Source organism: Phyllobates terribilis, unplaced genomic scaffold, assembly GCF_046119375.1.
Source record: "Phyllobates terribilis strain yellow unplaced genomic scaffold, ASM4611937v1 Scaffold_3__8_contigs__length_932513732, whole genome shotgun sequence".
Classification (NCBI taxonomy): Eukaryota; Metazoa; Chordata; class Amphibia; order Anura; family Dendrobatidae; genus Phyllobates; species Phyllobates terribilis.
The window spans coordinates 62,639,972-62,655,684 of record NW_027362763.1 but is presented as its reverse complement, the minus strand read 5'-3'; the positions used below and the strand labels follow the sequence as shown (position 1 = coordinate 62,655,684).

Below are 15,713 nucleotides of genomic sequence, written 5' to 3'. Positions count from 1 at the left end.
CTGAGAAAGCTAACCCCGCCCCCACCAGGCTCTCAGTGTACACAGTCTATAGACAGTGAGCTGCTTATCAGGAGGGGGTGTGGTCAGACAACTTGGCATGAGGCAGCTAGTCCCAGCAATGATAATCTCCTGGTTATAAAACCTTCATTGTAAGTAAACAACAGCACACAGTCCAATAAGTGATACATCGCTGAATTCAGTGTTTCAGCCTCTATCTCCTGCTGTCCTCAGATTACATAACAAAGACCTGACAGGCCGGGGTCACACTCGCGTATAGCATCGGATGCAATATGCTAATGACCCTGGGCTCCCACCCTGCTGCGAGAGAGGGCCACTGAGCACACATCATAGGATTAAACTAGTACGAATGCAATCCGATTTTTTATCGGATTGCATTCGTCCGATTTAATTGCAAGTGAAAGCGAACCCCAACAATGTAACCGCTAAAAACAGATGAAACTTGGAAGGAAAGCGGAAGTACAAAGTCTGCCTTCCACTATAATGGCAGAGTCTGATCAGCAAAACTAGAGAGAACAGCACCTGATCAGAGTCTCCCCAATCTCGCTCTTGGGTCAGTGATTTTAACAGATGTCAGAATACATCCATTCTACGCTGTGGGTCCGAGTGCTGCCCGATATAAAAACCACAGACAGCACTAGGACGCGCCACGCGGATGTGCGAATGTCGCCTGATTCACGTGTCCGGGTTAGTAATGGACAGCACATGGAAGGCAGCCACGTCCTGGCTGTTCACAGAAAGGTCCGAGCTTGGCTCCGCAAATCATCCCGCAAGGACGTCTCTGCTTTTTCTGATGTGTAAAAGACAGTCACCAGCCATGATGTACGCGAAGGAAAGGAAGGGATAGATGAGAAACGGGATGTGTGAATGGTGCTAACCAGCAGCAGCGCTCCTGGCTCTAGATTACACTCGCAGAGCCGCGCTCCAGAATATAACACTGCAGCAGCGCTCCTGGCTCTAGATTACACTCGCAGAGCCGCGCTCCAGAATATAACACTGCAGCAGCGCTCCTGGCTCTAGATTACACTCGCAGAGCCGCGCTCCAGAATATAACACTGCAGCAGCGCTCCTGGCTCTAGATTACACTCGCAGAGCCGCGCTCCAGAATATAGCACTGCAGCAGCGCTCCTGGCTCTAGATTACACTCGCAGAGCCGCGCTCCAGAATATAACACTGCAGCAGCGCTCCTAGCTCTAGATTACACTCGCAGAGCCGCGCTCCAGAATAACACTGCAGCAGCGCTCCTGGCTCTAGATTACACTCGCAGAGCCGCGCTCCAGAATATAACACTGCAGCAGCGCTCCTGGCTCTAGATTACACTCGCAGAGCCGCGCTCCAGAATATAACACTGCAGCAGCGCTCCTGGCTCTAGATTACACTCGCAGAGCCGTGCTCCAGAATAACACTGCAGCAGCGCTCCTGGCTCTAGATTACACTCGCAGAGCCGCGCTCCAGAATATAACACTGCAGCAGGGCTCCTAGCTCTAGATTACACTCGCAGAGCCGTGCTCCAGAATAACACTGCAGCAGCGCTCCTGGCTCTAGATTACACTCGCAGAGCCGCGCTCCAGAATATAACACTGCAGCAGCGCTCCTGGCTCTAGATTACACTCGCAGAGCCGCGCTCCAGAATATAACACTGCAGCAGGGCTCCTGGCTCTAGATTACACTCGCAGAGCCGCGCTCCAGAATATAACACTGCAGCAGCGCTCCTGGCTCTAGATTACACTCGCAGAGCCGCGCTCCAGAATATAACACTGCAGCAGCGCTCCTGGCTCTAGATTACACTCGCAGAGCCGCGCTCCAGAATATAACACTGCAGCAGCGCTCCTGGCTCTAGATTACACTCGCAGAGCCGCGCTCCAGAATATAACACTGCAGCAGGGCTCCTGGCTCTAGATTACACTCGCAGAGCCGCGCTCCAGAATATAACACTGCAGCAGCGCTCCTGGCTCTAGATTACACTCGCAGAGCCGCGCTCCAGAATATAACACTGCAGCAGGGCTCCTAGCTCTAGATTACACTCGCAGAGCCGCGCTCCAGAATATAACACTGCAGCAGGGCTCCTGGCTCTAGATTACACTCGCAGAGCCGCGCTCCAGAATATAACACTGCAGCAGCGCTCCTGGCTCTAGATTACACTCGCAGAGCCGCGCTCCAGAATATAACACTGCAGCAGGGCTCCTAGCTCTAGATTACACTCGCAGAGCCGTGCTCCAGAATAACACTGCAGCAGCGCTCCTGGCTCTAGATTACACTCGCAGAGCCGCGCTCCAGAATATAACACTGCAGCAGGGCTCCTAGCTCTAGATTACACTCGCAGAGCCGTGCTCCAGAATAACACTGCAGCAGCGCTCCTGGCTCTAGATTACACTCGCAGAGCCGCGCTCCAGAATATAACACTGCAGCAGCGCTCCTGGCTCTAGATTACACTCGCAGAGCCGCGCTCCAGAATATAACACTGCAGCAGGGCTCCTGGCTCTAGATTACACTCGCAGAGCCGCGCTCCAGAATATAACACTGCAGCAGGGCTCCTGGCTCTAGATTACACTCGCAGAGCCGCGCTCCAGAATATAACACTGCAGCAGCGCTCCTGGCTCTAGGTTACACTCGCAGAGCCGCGCTCCAGAATATAACACTGCAGCAGCGCTCCTGGCTCTAGATTACACTCGCAGAGCCGCGCTCCAGAATATAACACTGCAGCAGCGCTCCTGGCTCTAGATTACACTCGCAGAGCCGCGCTCCAGAATATAACACTGCAGCAGCGCTCCTGGCTCTAGATTACACTCGCAGAGCCGCGCTCCAGAATATAACACTGCAGCAGGGCTCCTGGCTCTAGATTACACTCGCAGAGCCGCGCTCCAGAATATAACACTGCAGCAGCGCTCCTGGCTCTAGATTACACTCGCAGAGCCGCGCTCCAGAATATAACACTGCAGCAGCGCTCCTGGCTCTAGATTACACTCGCAGAGCCGCGCTCCAGAATATAACACTGCAGCAGCGCTCCTGGCTCTAGATTACACTCGCAGAGCCGCGCTCCAGAATATAACACTGCAGCAGGGCTCCTGGCTCTAGATTACACTCGCAGAGCCGCGCTCCAGAATATAACACTGCAGCAGCGCTCCTGGCTCTAGATTACACTCGCAGAGCCGCGCTCCAGAATATAACACTGCAGCAGGGCTCCTGGCTCTAGATTACACTCGCAGAGCCGCGCTCCAGAATATAACACTGCAGCAGCGCTCCTAGCTCTAGATTACACTGCAGAGCCGCGCTCCAGAATATAACACTGCAGCAGCGCTCCTGGCTCTAGATTACACTCGCAGAGCCGCGCTCCAGAATATAACACTGCAGCAGCGCTCCTGGCTCTAGATTACACTCGCAGAGCCGCGCTCCAGAATATAACACTGCAGCAGCGCTCCTAGCTCTAGATTACACTCGCAGAGCCGCACTCCAGAATAGAACACTGCAGCAGCGCTCCTAGCTCTAGATTACACTCGCAGAGCCGCGCTCCAGAATATAACACTGCAGCAGCGCTCCTAGCTCTAGATTACACTCGCAGAGGCGCACTCCAGAATATAACACTGCAGCAGCGCTCCTGGCTCTAGATTACACTCGCAGAGGCGCGCTCCAGAATATAACACTGCAGCAGCGCTCCTGGCTCTAGATTACACTCGCAGAGCCGCGCTCCAGAATATAACACTGCAGCAGCGCTCCTGGCTCTAGATTACACTCGCAGAGCCGCGCTCCAGAATATAACACTGCAGCAGCGCTCCTGGCTCTAGATTACACTCGCAGAGCCGCGCTCCAGAATATAACACTGCAGCAGCGCTCCTGGCTCTAGATTACACTCGCAGAGCCGCGCTCCAGAATATAACACTGCAGCAGCGCTCCTGGCTCTAGATTACACTCGCAGAGCCGCGCTCCAGAATATAACACTGCAGCAGCGCTCCTGGCTCTAGATTACACTCGCAGAGCCGCGCTCCAGAATATAACACTGCAGCAGGGCTCCTGGCTCTAGATTACACTCGCAGAGCCGCGCTCCAGAATATAACACTGCAGCAGGGCTCCTGGCTCTAGATTACACTCGCAGAGCCGCGCTCCATAATATAACACTGCAGCAGCGCTCCTAGCTCTAGATTACACTCGCAGAGCCGCGCTCCAGAATATAACACTGCAGCAGCGCTCCTGGCTCTAGATTACACTCGCAGAGCCGCGCTCCAGAATATAACACTGCAGCAGCGCTCCTGGCTCTAGATTACACTCGCAGAGCCGCGCTCCAGAATAGAACACTGCAGCAGCGCTCCTGGCTCTAGATTACACTCGCAGAGCCGCGCTCCAGAATATAACACTGCAGCAGCGCTCCTGGCTCTAGATTACACTCGCAGAGCCGCGCTCCAGAATATAACACTGCAGCAGTGCTCCTAGCTCTAGATTACACTCGCAGAGCCGCGCTCCAGAATATAACACTGCAGCAGCGCTCCTGGCTCTAGATCACACTTGCAGAGCCGTGCTCCAGAATATAACACCGCGGCAGCGCTCCTGGCTCTAGATTACACTCGCAGAGCCGTGCTCCAGAATATAACACTGCAGCAGCGCTCCTGGCTCTAGATTACACACGTGTAGCAGGGCTTCTGGCTCAAGAATACACACGCGTAGTAATGCCCTCTGGCTCCAGAATATAACACCGTAGCAGCGCCCCCTAGCTCTATAATACACATGCGTAGCAGGGCTTCTGGCTCTAGAATTCACACGTGTAGCAGCACCCCCCTGGCTCTAGAATACACATGTGTAGCAGGGCTTCTGGCTCTAGAATACACACGTGTAGCAGCACCCCCCTGGCTCTAGAATACAGACGTGTAGCAGCACCCCCCTGGCTCTAGAATACACACGCGTAGCAGGGCTTCTGGCTCTAGAATACACACGCGTAGCAGGGCTTCTGGCTCAAGAATACACACGCGTAGTAATGCCCTCTGGCTCCAGAATATAACACCGTAGCAGCGCCCCCTGGCTCTATAATACACATGCGTAGCAGGGCTTCTGGCTCTAGAATACACACGTGTAGCAGCACCCCCCTGGCTCTAGAATACACACGTGTAGCAGCACCCCCCTGGCTCTAGAATACACACGTGCGGCAGCGCTTCTGGCTCTAGAATACACACGTGCGGCAGCGCTTCTGGCTCTAGAATACACACGCGCGGCAGGGCTTCTGGCTCTAGAATACACACGCGCGCGGCAGGGCTTCTGGCTCTAGAATACACACGCGCGCGGCAGGGCTTCTGGCTCTAGAATACACACGCGCGCGGCAGGGCTTCTGGCTCTAGAATACACACGCGCGCGGCAGGGCTTCTGGCTCTAGAATACACACGCGCGCGGCAGGGCTTCTGGCTCTAGAATACACACGCGCGCGGCAGGGCTTCTGGCTCTAGAATACACACGCGCGCGGCAGGGCTTCTGGCTCTAGAATACACACGCGCGCGGCAGGGCTTCTGGCTCTAGAATACACACGCGCGCGGCAGGGCTTCTGGCTCTAGAATACACACGCGCGCGGCAGGGCTTCTGGCTCTAGAATACACACGCGCGCGGCAGGGCTTCTGGCTCTAGAATACACACGCGCGCGGCAGGGCTTCTGGCTCTAGAATACACACGCGCGCGGCAGGGCTTCTGGCTCTAGAATACACACGCGCGCGGCAGGGCTTCTGGCTCTAGAATACACACGCGCGCGGCAGGGCTTCTGGCTCTAGAATACACACGCGCGCGGCAGGGCTTCTGGCTCTAGAATACACACGCGCGCGGCAGGGCTTCTGGCTCTAGAATACACACGCGCGCGGCAGGGCTTCTGGCTCTAGAATACACACGCGCGCGGCAGGGCTTCTGGCTCTAGAATACACACGCGCGGCAGGGCTTCTGGCTCTAGAATACACACGCGCGGCAGGGCTTCTGGCTCTAGAATACACACGCGCGGCAGGGCTTCTGGCTCTAGAATACACACGCGCAGCAGGGCTTCTGGCTCTAGAATACACACGCGTAGCAGGGCTTCTGGCTCTAGAATACACACGCGTAGCAGGGCTTCTGGCTCTAGAATACACACGCGTAGCAGGGCTTCTGGCTCTAGAATACACACGTGCAGCAGGGCTTCTGGCTCTAGAATACACACGTGCAGCAGGGCTTCTGGCTCTAGAATACACACGTGCAGCAGGGCTTCTGGCTCTAGAATAACCACGTGCAGCAGGGCTTCTGGCTCTAGAATACACACGTGCAGCAGGGCTTCTGGCTCTAGAATACACACGTGTAGCAGGGCTTCTGGCTCTAGAATACACACGTGTAGCAGGGCTTCTGGCTCTAGAATACACACGTGTAGCAGGGCTTCTGGCTCTAGAATACACACCCACAGCAGCTCCACTGGCTGTCTCTCACCCATCTTTAGAACTTATCATCTATGCATAGGTTTGGTAACAGCTTGGCGATTGGCGGGGTCCGACCGCCGGGACCTTCATTGTTTCAGAGGAATTCTGAAGTGCTCTATCAGAATGGAGCAGAGGCCCAGCATGTGCACCACCACCACCCCACTCACTATGGAAATGCTGGCGATAGTAAAGTACAGCACTCATCTTTTTCCGGCAGTCCCTAAGAGAATGACTGAGATAGTAGTGCACATGTCTGGTTATGGCTCCATTCAGACAGAGCTTCACAGAACTCAGTCCTGGGAATCAGTGCGGCTCCCGATGGTCAGAACCTGAAGACCAACAAGTTATCACCAATCTTATGGACAGGTGTTAACTTCTAATGATGCAGTAGCATCCCGGCTGTAGAGGATCCTGGGAGCCGCCAGCTTTCAGTCTTAGAGGCCGGCGCAGCTTCAGTCACTGCTCATACACTACATAGTGAGCAGCGGCTATAATCACACCCCGGCACTTTGATTGACAGGTCACTCTGCATAGATGAGCTGCACCGCAAGCTGCCAAAGTGTTAGCGCATGCTTACAACCGCCGCTCACTATGTACTGCATGAGCAGTGACTGAAGCCACACCTCTATGACTGAAAGCCGGCGGCTCCGGTTAATTTTATCACAGTAATTGGGATTTTAATAAGGTGGCGGGGCACCTTCAAAACGTAAATTTACTTAATATATGCAGGTTAATAGCGCTTGGAGACATGACACCTTACAACGTATCATCATGGAACCCTCGACACAGGAGAGTTGTCGGCTGCGTTATACAGACAGCTCCGGCTTCCATCAGCAGCAAAAGGAGATAACTCAGATTGCTGATGTTTAACCACCTGGAGATGCTGTTCAGGGAAAACAAGTTATCTCCTGTTCACAGGATGGGTAACAATTTATTGATCGATGGGGGTCCAACTGCTGGGACTTTCACTAATGGGCAGAAAGTAGCAATTACAACCCCAGTCGTACATACGTACCGCTGCTCCCTCCTTTCCCTATGGGGATGCTGAGTGCTGTGCTCGGCTTTTCCCGGCAGCCTCCTAAAGAATCAATGAAAAGGGGTTCAGCATCCGATCTGCCCCTCTATTCTGCAACAGGGATAAAAGTGCCCCGAAGGGGGAAACCAATTCCCCATTCTGCCAATTAGTCGAATGGTTTGACTCCACCGATCAGCAAATTATACCTTGCTTTCACTGGACAGCTGCCTTAGATGCCGCGGTCAATCTGTGCCCGGGCTTCATAGGTCATGATTATTACTATCCTGCAATATTGAATCATTTCAGTAAATGGTGTCAAAACGATCATTCAGGTGCCCTAGGTGCATTATAAAAAGAGAAGAGTAAGAAAAAGTTTATCAAATATTAAAAGTTTGAATCAACCCCCCCTCCCCAACGCCATTCTCCATCCGATAATAAAAAAGAAAAAGAAAAGCCTTTTCAGTGTCGCCGCATCCCTCAAAGTCCCATCTATCAAAATATACAACTATGTAACCTGAAATGTAAACGACGTACTGAAAAAAAACAAACAGAAAGACAGAATTGCCATCTTTCTACAGCCGAATTTTATCTCCACCTGCAAAAAGTATTATAATATTTTTTGCAGGTGGAGATAAGGTTCAGCTGTAGAAAAAAAGATAGAGATCGAGAATATAATATAATATAATATATATATATACACATACATACTGCTCAAAAAAATAAAGGGAACACTCAAATAACACATCCTAGATCTGAATGAGTGAAATCTTCTCATTGAATACTTTGTTCTGTACAAGGTTGAATGAGCTGACAACAAAATCACACAAAAATCATCAATGGAAATCAAATGTATTAACCAATGGAGGCCTGGATTTGGAGTCACCCCCAAAATTAAAGTGGAAAAACACACTACAGGCTGATCCAACTTTGATGTAATGTCCTTAAAACAAGTCAAAATGAGGCTGAGTATTGTGTGTGGCCTCCACGTGCCTGTATGACCTCCGTACAACGCCTGGGCATGCTCCTGATGAGGCTCAGTATTGTGTGTGGCCTCCACGTGCCTGTATGACCTCCCTACAACGCCTGGGCATGCTCCTGATGAGGCTGAGTATTGTGTGTGGCCTCCACGTGCCTGTATGACCTCCGTACAACGCCTCGGCATGCTCCTGATGAGGCTCAGTATTGTGTGTGGCCTCCACGTGCCTGTATGACCTCCCTACAACGCCTGGGCATGCTCCTGATGAGGCTCAGTATTGTGTGTGGCCTCCACGTGCCTGTATGACCTCCCTACAACGCCTGGGCATGCTCCTGATGAGGCTCAGTATTGTGTGTGGCCTCCACGTGCCTGTATGACCTCCGTACAACGCCTGGGCATGCTCCTGATGAGGCTGAGTATTGTGTGTGACCTCCACGTGCCTGTATGACCTCCCTACAATGCCTGGGAATGCTCCTGATGAGGCTGAGTATTGTGTGTGGCCTCCACGTGCCTGTATGACCTCCCTACAACGCCTGGGCATGCTCCTGATGAGGCTGAGTATTGTGTGTGGCCTCCACGTGCCTGTATGACCTCCCTACAATGCCTGGGAATGCTCCTGATGAGGCTGAGTATTGTGTGTGGCCTCCACGTGCCTGTACGACCTCCCTACAACGCCTGGGCATGCTCCTGATGAGGCTCAGTATTGTGTGTGGCCTCCACGTGCCTGTATGACCTCCGTACAACGCCTGGGCATGCTCCTGATGAGGCTGAGTATTGTGTGTGGCCTCCACGTGCCTGTATGACCTCCCTACAACGCCTGGGCATGCTCCTGATGAGGCTGAGTATTGTGTGTGGCCTCCACGTGCCTGTATGACCTCCCTACAACGCCTGGGCATGCTCCTGATGAGGCTCAGTATTGTGTGTGGCCTCCACGTGCCTGTATGACCTCCGTACAACGCCTGGGCATGCTCCTGATGAGGCTGAGTATTGTGTGTGGCCTCCACGTGCCTGTATGACCTCCCTACAATGCCTGGGAATGCTCCTGATGAGGCTGAGTATTGTGTGTGGCCTCCACGTGCCTGTATGACCTCCCTACAACGCCTGGGCATGCTCTGATGAGGCTGAGTATTGTGTGTGGCCTCCACGTGCCTGTATGACCTGCCTACAACGCCTGGGCATGCTCCTGATGAGGCTGAGTATTGTGTGTGGCCTCCACGTGCCTGTATGACCTCCCTACAATGCCTGGGAATGCTCCTGATGAGGCTGAGTATTGTGTGTGGCCTCCACGTGCCTGTATGACCTCCCTACAACGCCTGGGCATGCTCCTGATGAGGCTGAGTATTGTGTGTGGCCTCCACATGCCTGTATGACCTCCCTACAATGCCTGGGAATGCTCCTGATGAGGCTGAGTATTGTGTGTGGCCTCCACGTGCCTGTATGACCTGCCTACAACGCCTGGGCATGCTCCTGATGAGGCTGAGTATTGTGTGTGGCCTCCACGTGCCTGTATGACCTCCCTACAATGCCTGGGAATGCTCCTGATGAGGCTGAGTATTGTGTGTGGCCTCCACGTGCCTGTATGACCTCCCTACAACGCCTGGGCATGCTCCTGATGAGGCTGAGTATTGTGTGTGGCCTCCACGTGCCTGTATGACCTCCCTACAACGCCTGGGCATGCTCCTGATGAGGTTGCGGATGGTCTCCTGTTGGATCTCCTCCCAGACCTGGACTAAAGCATCCGCCAACTCCTGGACAGTCTGTGGTGCAACGTGAGGTTGGTGGATGGAGCGAGACATGATGTCCCAGATGTGCTCAATCGGATTCAGGTCTGGGGAACGGGCGGCCAGTCCATAGCTTCAATGCCTTCATCTTGCAGAAACTGCTGACACACTCCAGCCACATGAGGTCTGGCATTGTCCTGCATTAGGAGGAACCCAGGGCCAACCGCACCAGCATATGGTCTCACAAGGGGTCTGAGAATCTCATCTCGGTACCTAATGGCAGTCAGGCTACCTCTGGCGATCACATGGAGGGCTGTGCGGCCCTCCAAAGAAATGCCACCCCACAACATTACTGACCCACTGCCAAACCAGTCATGCTGAAGGATGTTGCAGGCAGCAGATCGCTCTCCACGGTGTCTCCAGACTCTGTCACGTCTGTCACATGTGCTCAGTGTGAACCTGCTTTCATCTGTGAAGAGCACAGGGCGCCAGTGGCGACTTTGCCAATCCTGGTGTTCTGTGGCAAATGCCAAGGAGTCGGTTTCTAACCGTTTGTGCAGACACATGCACATTTGTGGCCTGCTCGAGGTCATTTTGCAGGGCTCTGGCAGTGCGCCTCCTGTTCCTCCTTGCACCAAGGTGGAGGTAGCAGTCCTACTGCTGGGTTGTTGCCCTCCTACGGCCTCCTCCACATCTCCTGGTGTACTGGCCTGTCTCCTGGTAGCGCCTCCAGCCTCTGGACACTACGCTGACAGACACAGCAAACCTTCTTGCCACAGCTCGCATTGATGTGCCATCCTGGATGAGCTGCACTACCTGAGCAACTTCTGTGGGTTGTAGAGTCCGTCTCATGCTACCACGAGTGTGAAAGCACAACCAACATTCAAAAGTGACCAAAACATCAGCCAGAAAGCATTGGTACTGAGATGTGGTCTGTGGTCCCCACCTGCAGAACCACTCCTTTATTGAGGGTGTCTTGATAATTGCCAATAATTTCCATCTATTGTCTATTCCATTTGCACAACAGCATGTGAAATTGATTGTCAATCAGTGTTGCTTCCTAAGTGGACAGTTTGATTTCACAGAAGTTTGATTTACTTGGAGTTATACTCTGTTGTTTAAGTGTTCCCTTTATTTTTTTGAGCAGTATAATATATATATATATATATATATATATATATATATATATATATATATATATATATATATATATATATATATATATATATATATATATATAGTACAGACCAAAAGTTTGGACACACCTCATTTAAAGATTTTACTGTATTTTCATGACTATGACAATTGTACATTCACACTGAAGGCATCAAAACTATGAATTAACACATGTGGAATTATATACTTAACAAAAAAGTATGAAACAACTGAAAATATGTCTTATATTCTAGGTTCTTCAAAGTAGCCACTTTTTGTCCAAACTTTTGGTCTGTACTGTACATATATAACATTTATATCAGCATTTACCCCAAAACGGTATCAATACATTTGTCAGCTCACCACGTCAAAGACATTGAAAGCAAGCCCCCACTTGGCTCCGGCAACGGGAAAATTAAAAAAAAAAGTGGGTCTTGGAAAGTGTTGCACAAATACAAAATAATAATATAAATTAAAAGAAAAGTAAAAAAATTATATATTTTTATATTATTACTATTTATGATACATCATTATTTTCTGTATATTATATATTTTATGAATTTATAATTGCTATTTATATTAGACATTATATTTTCTCTGTGTGTATATATATATATATATATATATATATATATATATATATATATATATATATATATATATATACACACACACACATACACACACATATATACACACACACTGAAAATAATGTATAATATAAATAACAATATATTCTGTGCATATATTTATATCATACATTACTTTTTTCTTTGCATATATCATTTTTTATTTTACATTTTTTCTGTGCGTACATATAAATTATATATATTATATATATATATATATATATATATATATATATACACACACACACAAAATATAATGTATAATTATAATATATAAAAAATATAGAATATACAGAAAAAAATGTATACTGTAAATATAAAAAATATATAAGATAATGTAAATGTATAATCTAAATATTTATATTCTGTGCATATATTTATTTTATACATTACTTTTTTCTGTGTATATATTATATATATATATATATATGCGCACAGAAGAAAATATATATAATTTTTTTTTATTTCTAGGACACATTTTATATTTTGTTATTTTTTAAACAAAGTTCTGTATTTTTTGAAGCCGCTGATATATAATAACTAAACGCTTGGTATCTCCATAATCGCACTGGAGGATCGTCGTGTTACCAGATCATTTTTTACTGCACAAAAAAAAAAAAGTTATGAATCATGTTAAAAAAAAAGGGGATGAAAGAAAAACTACAGTTGTTAAATCCGCCATAGGATCAGAGCTGTCCCCTGCAGGGCTCCCTGGCTCCTCAGCTGGTAAGGGAATAGCAGTGGAGCAGAGCTGAGTGTGTCATCTTGCACGAGCAGTGTGTTTTCCAATGGGACTACAGCTACACTACACTGCAGACAGAGTGAGCACTGCAGCTCTGCTACATCAGCAGGCAGTGCCACAACTCCGATTAATACCTACTTTCCTATCATTTGGCGGTTTATTGCACAGGATACACTGTGGTGAGGAGCAGCCGCTCTGCAGTCACTTACCGCCTTTATTAGACTTCTGCAGCAGATCTATAAGCACACTGCCCATATGGACAGCAAGCTGCCCTCAACAAACATGGCCGGGCATGTCTTACTCCCTGACTAAACATGGCCGCCAAAAACCAATCAGCAGCGCGATAAGTGTTCAACTTCCTCCTTTTGAGTACGGTGGGCGTAGAGGGTCATACGTCTTAATGTCAAATCAATTAGCAACCCCATAAAATGCCAATTGAGGGGCGCTTTGTTAAGTGTAGCGCTGGTTTATCTATAGCGCGGTGACTTGTTACTGAATGTAATGAAAATAGTGTAAAAGAAAGAATGACTGTGTCGCCCATGGCAACCAATGACAGGGCAGCTTTCATTTTTCAACAGAGGTGCAAAATGACAGCTGCACTGTGATTAGTTGCTATGGGCAACAGAGTTTTTCTTTAGAAGTTTCCTAAATCTTTGTTCTTTAACCCCTTCACCCCCTGGCGTTCTTTTCCTTTTTGGTTTTTCTTCCCAGAGCCATAACTTATTTATTTTTCAGTCAATATGGCCGTATGAGGGCTTGTTTTTTTGCAGGACGAGTTGTACTTTTGAACGACACCATTGGTTTTTCCATATTATGTACTGGAAAATGTAAAAAAAAATCCAAGTGCAGTGAAAATTTTAAAAAAAAAAAGTGCAGTTACACAATTTTTTATTTTTTTTTACCACGTTCACTGAATGCTAAAACTGACCTGCCATTATTATTCTCCAGGTCATTACGAGTTCGTAGACACCAAACATGTATAGGTTCTTTTTTATTCAACTGGTGAAAAAAATTCAGAAATTTGTATGAAAAAAGGTTTTGCTTTTGTCATGATTTTCGGAGACCTGTAGCGTCTCCATTTTTCGGAATCTGTGGCCGGGTGAAGGCTTATGTTTTGCACCCCGAGCTGACGTTTCTATGGATACCATTTTGGGGTAGATAAGATCTTTTGATCTTCCGTTATTGCATTTTATTGCAATGTTATGGTGACAAAAAAATCTAAATTAGTGGCGTATTGATTTTTTTCTCGTTACGCCGTCTACCGATCGGATTCATTTATTTTATATTTTGATAGATCGGGCGATTCTGAACACGGCGATACCAAAAAAATTTTTTTATTATTATTACTGTTTTATTTTGAATAGGGCAAAATGGGGACAATTTGGAATTTTGTGTTTTTTTATTTTTTTTATATTTTTTAAAACATTTTTTTTACTGGCTTTACTAGTCCCCTTAGGAGACAAAGCTGCGATCGTCCGATCGCTTGTGCTATACATAGCAGGGCTTCAGTACTGCTATGTGTACCAAAAATTCACAATGACAGGCACAAGGGTCTTCTGCAGACACCCGGCTGTCATGACAACCCGTCAGCGCCCCACGATCACGTGACAGGGTGGATCTGCTGTTAGAGGCACATGATGGCTCATTAAATCAGCTATAAAGTGCAGGGAAAGAGGTGGGCTCAGCACCGGAGCCTGCATCAAAGGTAGGGACACGGCCAATGACGTAAATATACGTCATCGGTCATGAAGGGGTTGACCCTTTATTATATTATCACATTATACATTTTTGACTTTTACCTTTTGCAAATATTCTTCTGACATATGGTGACGTGAATGTAAAACCCAGGCCAATGTCCCATTTTTTTATGGATTCTCCGGTCTCAATAGTGATTGGTCTGGGGCGGCTGCAGGTTTATGCAGGTCCCCATTGGCTCTTCTTCGCTTTTGACTGTTTCGATTCATTATTGCCTTTGCGCCTTTCCTGTCTAGTTTTGGTGTTTTTCGACTGTTTTTCGCTTCCACCTTTTTTTCTCTCTTTTAATTTGCGCTTTTTTTTTTAATACTTTCTACATGTTCACCAGTTTGTTTTTTATCGTTAGCCGAGGTTTTGTATTTTTCCAAATGTTTTTGTCTGATTCATGATTTTTCATTTTTCCAAAAAGTCGTAAATATAACCCCAGTTGCCCTTGGAGTGATTTAATATTTGTCAGAATTTTATTTTTTTTTTTTACAATTTTGGAGACTTTTTGCACTAAAAAGCCAAAAAATAAAGACGGGGCAAGAATTTGCTGCAAAAAAAACAGGAGTTGGTGATAAATACAGAAGTGGTGACGTGTTTCTATTATAATTTTCCTCTGATTGTTCCTCTCCTGGTTTTGGCTTACAAAATGTGACCATAGAGGATTTTTTCAGGCACTTGTTTGGTGGCCCCATCCAGGCTTACATCTGAAGCCCCCAAAGGGGCCACCAAAAGCAATGTGAAGGCACCCTAATAGAAATTAATAGGAAAAGTCTTTTAAGTGATTTTTTAGAGCATTTTTTTTATTTACAGGCATCTCTTGGAGCATTGGAAGTAATGGCTGAATGATTTTTTTTTTTCACTGAACTTTATGTAAATGTGACGCGCCCCTGGGCCTGTGTCGCGCTGCGTTGCGCACGCGGGAGCTTACCCGGAGCCGGATCTCTTGAGGGTTGTAGTCTCGTGGCGGTGATCCGGTCCGTGCCCAGGGAGTCAGACTAAGTGGCGCTGTATTAGCGGTAGATGTTGGACGACTACGCCACCCGTTGAGTACAGCTAAGGAGCTGCTGCTGCAGGGCAGACCGCTGAGGCCGGTGGTAGGATTGTGCAGCGTGATAGTATAACCCCCAACGGGAGGGGTATGGCCTCAGGGCAGCCGACGTGGATGATGGGGGTAGCAGGAACCACTCGGAGACGGTACGGTGTAGTTCAGGGTCTTTACTGGTGACAAAGATAGACCCTCCCAGAGTACTGGCTAGCGATTGGGGCCTGGTCAGTCCTTGAGCAGATGGGATCTCCCCTGGCCAGGCGGA

At 48.5% G+C, this 15,713-nt stretch overlaps 2 protein-coding genes across 4 annotated transcripts in view; one reads left to right on the top strand and one right to left on the bottom strand.

Annotated features, from left to right (window-relative positions):
- Nucleotides 1-12,991, bottom strand: part of SUPT3H (SPT3 homolog, SAGA and STAGA complex component) — a 633,482-nt gene extending 620,491 nt beyond the window's left edge. For both annotated transcript variants that reach the window (XM_073673939.1, XM_073673940.1), the window contains exon 1: nt 12,870-12,991. The gene's annotated coding sequence lies outside the window, so the exon portion shown is untranslated. The remainder of the gene's footprint in view (nt 1-12,869) is intronic.
- Nucleotides 1-15,713, top strand: part of RUNX2 (RUNX family transcription factor 2) — a 246,987-nt gene that overhangs the window by 73,106 nt on the left and 158,168 nt on the right. The gene's annotated exons all lie outside the window — the stretch shown is intronic.